This window comes from Arachis ipaensis, chromosome B8, assembly GCF_059453495.1.
Source record: "Arachis ipaensis isolate K30076 ecotype BB chromosome B8, ASM5945349v1, whole genome shotgun sequence".
NCBI classification, from domain to species: domain Eukaryota; kingdom Viridiplantae; phylum Streptophyta; class Magnoliopsida; order Fabales; family Fabaceae; genus Arachis; species Arachis ipaensis.
Window position 1 is genome coordinate 114,851,937 of NC_142443.1, and position 14,046 is coordinate 114,865,982.

Genomic DNA, 14,046 nt, shown 5'->3' on the forward strand with positions numbered 1-14,046 from the left:
TTTTAACTGAATTCTTGCAGATCTGTGATACTGTTAAGACTAATGGAGTAGATCCTGAAGTCTACAGGCTCATGCTTTTCCCTTTTGCTGTAAGAGACAGAGCTAGAGTGTGGTTGGACTCTCAACCCAAAGACAGCCTGAACTCTTGGGATAAGCTGGTCACGGCTTTCTTAGCCAAGTTCTTTCCTCCTCAAAAGCTGAGCAAGCTTAGAGTGGATGTTCAGACCTTCAGACAGAAGGAAGGTGAATCCCTCTATGAAGCTTGGGAAAGATACAAGCAACTGACCAAAAAGTGTCCTTCTGACATGCTTTCAGAATGGACCATCCTGGATATATTATATGATGGTTTATCTGAGCTATCAAAGATGTCATTGGATACTTCTGCAGGTGGATCCATTCACCTAAAGAAAACGCCTGCAGAAGCTCAAGAACTCATTGACATGGTTGCTAATAACCAGTTCATGTACACTTCTGAGAGGAATCCTGTGAATAATGGGACGCCTATGAAGAAGGGAGTTCTTGAAATTGATACTCTGAATGCCATATTGGCTCAGAATAAAATATTGACTCAGCAAGTCAATATGATTTCTCAGAGTCTGAATGGAATGCAAGCTGCATCCAACAGTACTCAAGAGGCATCTTCTGAAGAAGAAGCTTATGATCCTGAGAACCCTGCAATAGCAGAGGTGAATTACTTAGGTGAACCTTATGGAAACACCTATAATCCATCATGGAGAAATCATCCAAATCTCTCATGGAAGGATCAAAGGCCTCAACAAGGCTTTAATAATGGTGGAAGAAACAGGTTTAGCAATAGCAAGCCTTTTCCATCATCCACTCAGCAACAGACAGATAATTCTGAGCAGAATCCATCTAGCTTAGCAACCTTAGTCTCTGATCTATCCAAGGCCACTGTAAGTTTCATGAATGAAACAAGGTCTTCCATTAAAAATTTGGAAGCACAAGTGGGCCACCTGAGTAAAAGAATCACTGAAATCCCTCCTAGTACTCTCCCAAGCAATACAGAAGAGAATCCAAAAGGAGAGTGCAAGGCCATTGACATAACCAAAATGGCCGAACCCAAAGAAGGAGAGGAGGACGTGAATCCCAAGGAGGGAGACCTCCTGGGACATCCAGTGATCAATAAGGAGCTTCCCTCTGAGGAACCAAAGGAATCTGAGGCTCAACTAGAGACCATAGAGATTCCATTAAACCTCTTTATGCCCTTCATGAGCTCTGATAAGTATTCCTCTTCTGAAGAGAATGAGGATGTTACTGAAGAGCAAACTGCCAAGTTTCTTGGTGCAATCATGAAGCTGAATGCCAAATTATTTGGTATTGAAACTTGGGAAGATGAACCTCCCTTGTTCACCAATGAACTAAGTGATCTGGATCAACTGACATTGCCTCAGAAGAGACAGGATCCTGGAAAGTTCATAATACCTTGTACCATAGGCACCATGATCTTTAAGGCTCTGTGTGACCTTGGTTCAGGAATAAACCTCATGCCCCTCTCTGTAATAGAGAAACTGGGAATCTATGGGGTGCAAGCTGCTAAAATCTCATTAGAGATGACAGACAATTCAAGAAAACAGGCTTATGGACAAGTAGAGGACGTGTTAGTAAAGGTTGAAGGCCTTTACATCCCTGCTGATTTCATAGTCCTGGATACTGGAAAGGAAGAGGATGAATCCATCATCCTAGGAAGACCTTTCCTAGCCACAGCAAGAGCTGTGATTGATGTGGACAGAGGAGAATTGATCCTTCAAATAAATGAGGACGTCCTTGTGTTTACAACTCAAGGATCTCTCTCTGCATCCATGGAGAGGAAGCAGAAAAAGCTTCTCTCAAAGCAGAGTCAACCAAAGCCCCACAATCAAACTCTAAGTTTGGTGTTGGGAGGCCACAACCAAACTCTAAGTTTGGTGTCAAACCCCCATATCCAAACTCTAAGTTTGGTGTTGGGAGGTCTCAACAAAGCTCTGCACATCTGTGAGGCTCCATGAGAGCCCACTGTCAAGCTATTGACATTAAAGAAGCGCTTGTTGGGAGGCAACCCAATTTTTATTTATCTAACTATATTTTTCTTAGTTATATGTCTTTATAGGTTCATGATCATGTGGAGTCACAAAATAAATATAAAAATTGAAAACGGAGTCAAAAACAGCAGAAGAAAAATCACACCCTGGAGGAAGACCTTACTGGCGTTTAAACGCTAGTAAGAAGCATGTTTTGGGCGTTCAACGCCAGAACAGAGCATGGTTCTGGCGCTGAACACCAGAAATGCACCCTGGAGGAGAGCTGGCGCTGAACGCCCAGAACAAGCATGGTTCTGGCGTTCAACGCCAGAAATGGGCTACAAATGGGCGTTCAACGACCAGAACAAGCACCAACCTGGCGCTGAACGCCCAGAGTTGTGTGCAAAGGCATTTTACATGCCTAATTTGGTGCAAGGTTGTAAATCCTTGAACACCTCAGGATCTGTGGACCCCACAGGATCCCCACCTACCTCCACTCACTTCTTCTCACCCCTCTTTCACACAATCCCATAAACACTCTTCCCCAAAACCCTTCACCAATCACCTCAATCTCTTTTCCACATCACCTCTTCACCACTCACATCCATCCACTCTTCCCCATAAACCTACCTCATAAACTCCACCTACCTTCAAAATTCAAAATCACTTTCCCACCCAAACCCACCCATATGGCCGAACCTCATACCCCCCTCCCTTCCCTATATAAAGCCCTCCATTCTTCCTCATACTCACACAACACACCCCTCTATACCCTTCTTGGCCGAAGCACCTTCCCTTCTCCCTCTCCTCCATTTCTTCTTCTTCTTCTTCTATTCTTTCTTCTCTTGCTCGAGGGCGAGCAAAATTCTAAGTTTGGTGTGGTAAAAGCATAAGCTTTTTGTTTTTCCATTACCATTGATGGCACCTAAGACCGGAAAATCCTCTAGAAAAGGAAAAGGGAAGACAAAAGCTTCCACCTCCGAGTCATGGGAGATGGAAAGGTTCATCTCCGAAGCCCATCAAGACCACTTCTATGATGTTGTGGCCAAGAAGAAGGTGATCCCCGAGGTCCCTTTCAAACTCAAAAGAAATGAGTATCCGGAGATCCGACATGAAATTCAAAGAAGAGGTTGGGAAGTTCTAACAAATCCCATCCAACAAGTCGGCATCCTAATGGTTCAAGAGTTCTATGCCAATGCATGGATCACCAAGAACCATGATCAAAGTAAGAACCCGGAACCAAAGAACTATGTTACAATGGTTCGGGGGAAATACTTAGATTTTAGTCCGGAGAATGTGAGGTTGGCGTTCAACTTGCCAAACATGGAAGAGAACGCACGCCCCTACACAAGAAGAGTCAACTTTGATCAAAGGTTGGACCAGGTCCTTATGGACATATGTGTGGAAGGAGCTCAATGGAAGATTGACTCCAAAGGCAAGCCGGTTCAACTAAGAAGATTGGACCTCAAGCCTGTGGCTAGAGGATGGTTGGAATTCATCCAATGCTCCATCATCCCCACTAGCAACCGATCTGAAGTTACTGTGGATCGGGCCATCATGATTCATAGCATCATGATTGGAGAGGAAATAGAAGTTCATGAAGTCATCTCTAATGAACTCTACAAAATAGCCGAAAAGTCATCCCCCATGGCAAGGCTAGCATTTCCTCATCTTATTTGCCATTTATGCTACTCAGCTGGAGCTTTCATAGAAGGAGACATTCCCATTAAGGAAGAGAAATCCATCACTAAGAAAAAGATGGAGCAAGCAAGAGAGCCCATTCATGGAGCTCAAGAGGCGTATGAAGCTCATCACCATGAGATCCCGGAGATGCCTCAAATGCATTTTTCTCCACAAAACTATTGGGAGTAAATCAACACCTCCCTAGGAGAATTAAGTTCCCACATGGGACAACTAAGGGTGGAACATCAAGAGCACTCCATCATCCTTCACGAAATAAGAGAAGATCAAAAAGCAATGAGGGAGGAGCAACAAAGACAAGGAAGAGACATAGAAGAGCTCAAGGACATCATTGGTTCCTCAAGAAGGAAACGCCACCATCACTAAGGTGGATTCATTCCTTGTTCTTATTTCTTCTGTTTTTCGTTTTCTATGTTATGTGCTTATCTATGTTTGTGTCTTCACTACATGATTATTAGTAGTTAGTAACTTTGTCTTAAAGTTATGAATGTCCTATAAATCCATCACCTCTCTTAAATAAAAACTGTTTTAATTCAAAAGAACAAGAAGTACATGAGTTTCGAATTTATCCTTGAACTTAGTTTAATTATATTAATGTGGTGACAATGCTTCTTGTTTTCTGAATGAATGCTTGAACAGTGCATATGTCTTTTGAAGTTGTTGTTTAAGAATGTTAAATATGTTGGCTCTTGAAAGAATGATGACAAGGAGACATGTTATTTGATAATCTGAAAAATCATAAAAATGATTCTTGAAGCAAGAAAAAGCAGCAAAAGACAAAGCTTGCAGAAAAAAAAATAGGCGAAAAAAAAAATAAATAGAAAGAAAAAGAAAAAGCAAGCAGAAAAAGCCAAAAGCTCTTAAAACCAAAAGGCAAGGGCAAATAAAAAGGATCCCAAGGCTTTGAGCATCAGTGGATAGGAGGGCCTAAAGGAATAAAATCCTGGTCTAAGCGGCTAAACCAAGCTGTCCCTAACCATGTGCTTGTGGCGTGTAGGTGTCAAGTGAAAACTTGAGACTGAGCGGTTAAAGTCAAGGTCCAAAGCAAAAAAAGAGTGTGCTTAAGAACCCTGGACACCTCTAATTGGGGACTTTAGCAAAGCTGAGTCACAATCTGAAAAGGTTCACCCAATTATGTGTCTGTGGCATTTATGTATCCGGTGGTAATACTGGAAAACAAAGTGCTTAGGGCCACGGCCAAGACTCATAAAATAGCTGTGTTCAAGAATCATCATACTGAACTAGGAGAATCAATAACACTATCTGAACTCTGAGTTCCTATAGATGCCAATCATTCTGAACCTCAATGGATAAAGTGAGATGCCAAAACTATTCAAGAGGAAAAAAGCTACAAGTCCTGCTCATTTAATTGGAGCTATGTTTCATTGATAGTTTGGAATTTATAGTATATTCTCTTCTTTTTATCCTATTTGATTTTCAGTTGCTTGGGGACAAGCAACAATTTAAGTTTGGTGTGTGATGAGCGGACAATTTATACGCTTTTTGGCATTGTTTTTAGTATGTTTTTAGGAGAATCTAGTTACTTTTAGGGATGTTTTCATTAGTTTTTATGTTAAATTCACATTTCTGGACTTTACTATGAGTTTGTGTGTTTTTCTGTGATTTTAGGTATTTTCTGGCTGAAATTGAGGGAAAATCAGATTCAGAGGTAGAAGAAGGACTGCTGATTCTGTTGGATTCTGACCTCCCTGCACTCAAAATGGATTTTCTAGAGTTACAGAACTCAAAATGGCGCGCTTCCAATTGCGTTGGAAAGTAGACATCCAGGGCTTTCCAGAAATATATAATAGTCCATACTTTGCCCAAGATTAGTTGACGCAAACTGGCGTTCAACGCCAGCTCTCTACCCAATTCTGGCGTCCAGCGCCAGAAACAAGTTGCAAAGTGGAGTTCAACGCCCAAACTAGCACAAAAGCTGACGTTCAACTCCAAGAATGACCTCTCCACGTGTAGACTTCAAGCTCAGCCCAAGCACACACCAAGTGGGCCCCAGAAGTGGATTTATGCATCAATTACTTACTTCTGTAAACCCTAGTAGCTAGTTTATTATAAATAGGACCTTTTACCATTGTATTAGGATCTTTGGATCATTTTTGGATCTTTGAATCTTTTGATCATTTTTAGATCTCTAGACCTCCATGGGAGGCTGGCCACTCGGCCATGCCTACCCTCTATTCACTTATGTATTTTCAACGGTAGAGTTTCTACACTCCATAGATTAAGGTGTGGAGCTCTGCTGTTCCTCAAAGATTAATGCAAAGTACTACTGTTTTTCTATTCAATTCAACTTATTCCGCTTCTAAGATATTCATTCGCTCTTCAACCTGAATGTGATGAACGTGACAATCATCATCATTCCCTATGAACGCGTGCCTGACAACCACTTCCGTTCTACCTTCGACTGAATGAGTATCTCTTAGATCTCTTAATCAGAATCTTCGTGGTGTAAGCTAGAATGATGGCGGCATTCAAGAGAATCTGAAAAGTCTAAACCTTGTCTGTGGTATTCCGAGTAGGATTCAATGATTGAATGACTGTGACGAGCTTCAAACTCGCGAGTGCTGGGCGTAGTGACAGACGCAAAAGGAGGGTGAATCCTATTCCAGCATGATCGGGAACCTCAGATGATTAGCCGTGCCGTGACAGGGCGTCTTGGACCATTTTCACAAGAGGAGGGGATGTAGCCACTGACAACGGTGATGTCCTTGCATAAAGCCAGCCATAGAAAGGAGTAAGACTGATTGGATGAAGACAGCAGGAAGGCAGAGATTCAGAGGAACAAATACATCTCTATACGCTTATCTGAAATTCTCACCAAGGAATTACATAAGTATTTCTATCATTCTTTTATTAATTAATTTCGAAAACTCCATAACCATTTGATATCCGCCTGACTGAGATTTACAAGGTGACCATAGCTTGCTTCATACCAACAATCTCCGTGGGATTCGACCCTTACTCATGTAAGGTATTACTTGGACGACCTAGTGCACTTACTGGTTAGTTGTGCGAAGTTGTGAACCATGGTATTGGCATCATGTTTTTGGCGCCATCACCAGGGAAAGAAAGAGCAATGAATTTTACATAATCAAAGTGTAATCACAATTTCTGCGCACCAGAAGAACATAAGGGAGTGGAGCTTGCAAGACCTCTTCCAAAGCCATCACCATCTAATACAACATTCAAGTGGGTAAAATTCCTATCCTTAACCTTTACGTTCCCACTTGAATATGGGCTACTGGAGACGAATGGTCAACTTAGAGTTCTTTGTGGCTTTAATAGTAAGAGGAAGATGGTCAGTGGTAAGAGTTGTCAAGCAAGGTTCAATATGGTTGCATGCTCCGAATTGAAGTGCAAGAATTGGTGTAGAGCTAATTTGAATGGGTCTAGAAGGTTGTTTGGATGTCTTTGTGAGAATTCAGATTGCTTGCCACCCGGTGGGAACAATGGTGATACACAAGAAGACGGGTGTAAAAGCAAGGTTTGGGACCCTGGAATTCATTCCCACAATCAACACTCTTGGGGCCCTGTCACTTGTTTCCACTTGCTCAAAGGCGTTATGCGCCTCGTTTGGGATCCCGGTAGCCATTGGAATTACAAACATTGGTGGAGATTCCTGGATCAGTACAAGCACAAGCCACCATGACAAGAAGCTCACAACATGTCCAACTTAAGGACTTTAACTAAAAGTGCTAGGTGGGAGACAACCCACCGTAGTATGATCATTCCTTTTCATTCTTAGCTTTATTTTGTTTTATTTTTATTAGTAGTAAATTTTTACTTATTTGATTTTTATTAAGTTCTTACTAATTTTCTGATCATGCAGCTATTTTATCACAGGAACCGAACACCTCAGGCTAAAAAAAAAGAAAAAAGAAAAAAGAGAGGCACATGACGCGGTCGCATCATTGACGCGAACGCGTCAATCATGTGTGTGTGAAAAATAAATTTGAACAGAGAGTTGCACGGGAGTGGCGCAAGAATTATGCCTGTAGCACAAACAAGCCCATGCAGACGCATGGCTCACGCGACCGCGTCATTCATGATTTTTGCCATTTCACGCGACCGCGTCATTTACGCGGACGCGTGACATGAAGAATCGACGTAAAAGGTGTCTGGGCAGAGAGTTGTGCTGGCTTGAGGCAAGATGTTTGCTAAAAGCACAAATTTGGTCACGCGGACGCGTGCCCGACGCCTCCGCGTCATTTGCATACATGGCCATCCACGCGGACGCGTGCATGATGCTAACGCGTCATTATGAAGGATGCGCAACGTACGCGATCGCGTCATTGACGCGAACGCGTCGCTTGCGCCACCTAGTTTCTTTCTCTCTCTCTCTCTCTCCCAATCCTAATTCTCTCTTTTTCTCTTATCCTTTTATTTTTTTTCTTTCATTTTAATATTTGTCTCTTCTATTTTCAGTTCTTCTTTGCTTGAGGACAAGAAAACCTTTAAGTTTGGTGTTGACGCTGCGCTATAGGTTTTCTAGTACAAAAGGGAGGCGAATCATCTTCGCGAAGGAGCACAACCTGAAGAATAAAGTGACCGCTAGGATAATTAAGGTGGTTGAGTTCTTTTCATTTTTTATTCCTCCCTTCTTTTTCTAGGTTATATTCCGGTTTCCTGTTATTTTGCTTTGTTTGTTGCATGATCCTTTATTAGTTAGAATCCTAGGACTAGTTTAGTTTTCCTATTGCTTTAATTCTGAAAAGATGTCTCATGTATTACTCATTGAGCTTAAATAAAAAAATATAGGAGTGATATATTGCATGAGAAAGTGGGTCTATATTGAATAATAGTCTTATTAAAAGTGGTGGTATTTTCTGTGATTCTGAATGCATGACATGAACAGTGCATATTTTTTGATAGTGAAGTTTATGAATGTTAAAATTGTTGACTCTTGAAAGAATGATGAAAAAGAGAAATGTTATTGATAATCTGAAATATCATAAAATTGATTCTTGAAGCAAGAAAAAGCAGTGAAAAACACAAAGCTTGCGGAAAAAAAGAAGAAGAGAAAAAGCAAGCAGAAAAAGCCAATAACCCTTTAAACTAAAAGGCAAAGGGTAAAAAGGATCCAAGACTTTGAGCATTAATGGATAGGAGGGCTCTAAGGAATAAAATCCTGGCTTAAGCGGCTAAATCAAGCTGTCCCTAATCATGTGCTTGTGGCGTGAAGGTGTCAAGTGAAAAGCTTGAGACTGAGCGGTTAAAGTCGTGGTCCAAAGCAAAAAGAGTGTGCTTAAGAACTCTGGGCACCTCTAACTGGGGACTCTAGCAAAGCTGAGTCACAATCTGAAAAGGTTCACTCAGTTATGTGTCTGTGGCATTTATGTATCCGGTGGTAATATTGGAAAATAAAATGCTTAGGGTCACAGCTAAGACTCATAAAATAGCTGTGTTCAAGAATCAACATTCTGAACGAGGAGAGTCAATAACACTATCTGAATTCTGAGTTCCTATGGATGCCAATCATTCTGAACTTCAAAGGATAAAGTGAGATGCCAAAACTGTTCAGAATTGCAGTTGTAAACCCCACTATAAGAAGAGACATGAGCTTAATCGAACTCTCATTCTCATGCAAATTCACATCCTAAGCTTATATTAGTTTTGGTTGCTTGAGGACAAGCAACAGTTTAAGTTTGGTGTTGTGATGCGTGAGCATCTTGTCTATCTTTTCCTAGTGAATTTGCATCTAAATTGTTGAATTTAATTAAGAATTAATTATATTTTAGCCACTATGGATGCTATTTTGAGTTTTGTACAATACTGTTTATTTCAGGTAGCATTTGGCGGAATTTGATGGAGTTTCTGCAGAGAAATAGAAGAAGTCAAAGAGATGACCAGCAAATACCGATGCGGACGCATGGCTCACGCGATCGCGCGGAATGGAGGAAATCGCAACGACGCGATCGCGTGCCTGACGCGAACGCGCGAACTGGAATCTGCACAAATGACGCAAACGCGTGGACGATGCGGACGCGTCACATGCGCCACGTGCAGAAAATGTAGAAAAATGCTGGGGGCGATTTCTGGGCTGTTTTGACCCAGTTCTTAGCCCATAAATCACAGATTAGAAGCTGCAGAATGGACAAATCAAGTGGTCCCACCCATCAGCTGAAGACTTGATTAATTAATTCGAATTTAAATTCAAATCTTATTTTAGGAAAAGATATTATTTTAATTTTAATTTTAGAAATTTGATTTTTAAATTATTAGGATTAGTTATAAAAGGGATCCCAATAGGGTAGTTCCAGAACATTCCACAACATTATTCCATAAAAATTTATATTCCGTATTCCATGAGCAACTAATCCTCCACTGTTAAGGTTAGGAGCTCTGTCTATTGTATGGATTGATAATATTGTTTTTCTATTTTAATTCATGTTTTGATTTATATTCAATAATTGTTTTCGTTCTTTATTTTATGACTTTGGGTGGAACGGAAGTATGACCCATGTTCTATTTGAGTTCTTGTAAAACTTGGAAAAGCTCTTTACTTGAACAATAGCTTGAAAACATATTATCCTGAATTTCTAATTGTTTGTATTTAACGGGATACGTGACATATAATCCCTTTATTTTTGGATAATTAGGATTCTTGTGGCATATAAACTAGAATTTGATCATCACCCTCTAATTGGAATCAATTGACCAAGGAATTGGCAGTTGATGAATTTTAGAGGAGACTAGGAAGGTCTAAGGAATTAGGGTCTAGTCACAAATAGTTTGCCAAGAATTAAATCTTGCATGATAAAAATAGTTAATAAGAAAAGTCAATCCAGAAAATAGATAACTCTGAAACCTTAACTGCCTTCTCCATATATTATTCCCAACTTAATTACTTGTCCTTCTTCAATATTTTTGATATTGTTTAATGTCTTTTATATTGCATCTCAACACCAATTTTTGTTTGTCTAACTAAGCCTATCAAAAACTATTGTTGCTTAGTCCATCAATCCTCGTGGGATCGACCCTTACTCACGTAAGGTATTACTTGGTACGACCCGGTGCACTTGCCGGTTGGTAAGTGTGGTTGTAAAATACCGCACCATGATTCACCTCATTCCAACAATGTATGCTTCCTTGCTTGTGCATTTACTTTTCTTACTATCCTGCCTTCTATCTTCAGGATGAATCATTATAAGAAAAAAATGGAAGCAGAAGAGAGAACATGCAACAATCGGTTGATCCACTAGCTGAAGGTGGCAATCCGGAGAGTCGCCATACCCCCTTGTTCATCTTTGGATACACCAAGGACGGTGCAAGCTTTTAAGTATGGGGAGGTCGTCCGACCAGTCGGCGTTTTTGGGTGACAAATTTCTAATCCCAACACTTTTGTATCTTATTTTTAGGTCTTTCAGGATTTTTGTTGTATTTTCTTATTTTGCATATATATACATAATAAGCTTAGTCAAAATAATGAAATCTTTCAAGAAATTCATCTATAGGGCATTGACACCCCAATTGATTTGAGTAAAAAAAATTTTCATTGAACTTGCTTGAATTATATATTGTGGATCATATTTTTAAGCTAAGAACACAAGCATGTGAGATTTGAGCCTAATTGTGTGGTTACATCTTATAACCACTTATTTTCCTTCTTGTGTGCATTCTTCTCTTTCTATGATTGTAATCTTTGATTTGTTTAATTCTCTATGTCCATTATTTTGTATATACATGCATTTATATGATTGAGGCTGTTGTTCAATTAGTTCACTTACCCAAATAGCCTTACCTTTTATCTTCCATTGCTAGCCAACTTTGAGCCTACGATTAACCCACTTTGTTCATAATATTAGCACATTACAAGCCTTAAAGCGAAAGACAATAAATGTCTTTATTTGGATCTTTGATTAGCTTGGGCTAGAGTGTGTGAATCATTCAAGTGTGGGAAAACTTGGGACATTGGTTGAGGGAAAAGGTGTGTGTGGTATTTTTGTTGAAAATATTGGGAATTGGGTACATACTCATGTGTTAATTAAATGTAAAACCATATGCATTGATATTTTTGTATATACTTTATTGCAAAAAGAAAAAAAAGAGAGAAAATAAAAAGGAAAAAAATATATATCAAAAGAAAAAAATAAAAAAATAAAGAAAAAGAAAAACAATAAAAAGGGGACAAAATGTCCCAAAGTAAAGTCTAATAATAATCAATGCATATGAGTTGGGATCAAGAAAAGAATGCATGAGTGTGTGAAAAAAGTGAAGAATGGGTAGTTAGGTTAGCTTTGAAATTGTATAGGTTGTCATAGGTTAGGTGGGAAGTTTAAGTTAATCAAAGATTCAAATCTCAAGCTCACTTAACCATATGCATCCTACCTTGACCCTATCCCCATTACAACCTATGAGAAAGACCTCATGATAATTGTATGCATGCATGAAATAATTGTTGATTATTAGATGAAAAACAAATCTCGGAAAGCATGATTAGGGGAGAATTGAGTGGATCGACCCTATACACTTGAGCGACTAGAGCGGATACACATCCAGTGAGGGTTCGATGCTCAATTCTATGTTTTCACCATGATCATCCCTTTTCTTGCAAGTTTGTAAAATCTTTAATAACTCAATTCAATCGTGGTCTAGCTTGGTTGTTGATACATGATGAGCGGATAATTTATACGCTTTTTGGCATTATTTTTAGGTAGTTTTTAGTATGTTTTAGTTATTACTATGTTTTTATTAGTTTTTAAATAAAAATCATATTTCTGGACTTTACTATGATTTTGTATATTTTTCTGTGATTTCGGATATTTTCTGGCTGAAATTGAGGGACCTGAGCAAAAATCTGATTCAGAGGCTGAAAAAGGACTGCAGATGCTGTTGGATTCTAACTTCCCTGCACTCGAAATGGATTTTCTGGAGCTACAGAAATCCAATTGGCACGCTCTCAATTGCGTTGGAAAGTAGACATTCAGGGTTTTCCAGCAATATATAATAGTCTATACTTTGCCCGAGTTTTGACGATGCAAACTGGCGTTCAAACGCCAACTTTCTGCCCTATTCTGAAGTTAAACGCCAGAAACAGGTTACAAACCAGAGTTAAACGCCACAAACAGGCTGCAACCTGGCATTTAACTCCAAGAGAAGCCTCTACATGTGTAAAGCTCAATGCTCAGCCCAAGCACACACCAAGTGGGCCCCGGAAGTGGATTTCTGCATCATTTACTTATCTCTGTAAACCCTAGTAACTAGTTTAGTATAAATAGGACTTTTTACTATTGTATTCAGAGTCTTTGGACCACTTTTACGTCTTGGTCATTATGGTTCCCTCTATGGGGCCGAAGCCAATGAACACCATTATCACTTATGTATTTTCAACGGTGGAGTTTCTACACCCAATAGATTAAGGTGTGGAGCTCTACTGTTCCTCATGAATTATTAATGCAAAGTACTATTGTTTTTCTATTAAATTCAAGCTTATTCTTATTCCAAGATATTCACTCGCACTTCAACCTGATGAATGTGATGATCCGTGACACTCATCATCATTCTCACCTATGAACGCGTGCCTGACAACCACTTCCGTTCTATTTGCAATAGCTTGAGTGTGTATCTCTTAGCCTCCATTCCGAAAGATCGGAGTCTTCGTGGTATAAGCTAGAATCAATTGGTGGCCATTCCTGAGATCCGGAAAGTCTAAACCTTGTATGTGGTATTCCGAGTAGGATCTGGGAAGGGATGACTGTGACGAGCTTCAAACTCCCGAGTGTTGGGCGTAGTGACAGACGCAAAAGGATCAATGGATCTTATTCCAACATGATCGAGAACTGACAGATGATTAGCCGTGCGGTGACAGTGCACTTGGACCATTTTCACCGAGAGGACGGACGGTAGCTATTGACAACGGTGATCTCCCAACATACATCTTGCCATGGAAAGGAGTATGAATGATTGAATGAAGACAGTAGGAAAGTAGAGATTCAGAAGCAACAAGCATCTCCATACGCTTATCTGAAATCCCACCAATGAATTACATAGGTATTTCTATCTTATTTTATTTATATTTTAATTATCAAAACCTCATAACGAATTGAATCTGCCTGACTGAGATTTACAAGATGACCATAGCTTGCTTCAAGCCGACAATCTCCGTGGGATCAATCTTTACTCACGTAAGGTTTATTACTTGGACGGCCTAGTGCACTTGCTGGTTAGTTGTGCGGAGTTGTGAAAAGGAGTTGAGATTATAATCGTGCGTACCAAGTTTTTGGCGCCGTTGAGATCACAATTTCGTGCACCAAGTTTTTGGCGCCGTTGCCGGGGATTGTTCGAGTTTGGACAACTGACGGTTCATCTT

At 40.0% G+C, this 14,046-nt stretch overlaps 1 non-coding gene across 1 annotated transcript; it reads right to left on the bottom strand.

Moving 5' to 3' along the window:
• Window positions 1–203: 203 nt before the first annotated feature.
• On the bottom strand, window positions 204–311 carry LOC148549329 (small nucleolar RNA R71). Its single transcript, XR_015898174.1, has one exon. It is a non-coding gene; the product is annotated as a small nucleolar RNA R71 (small nucleolar RNA).
• Window positions 312–14,046: the final 13,735 nt, after the last annotated feature.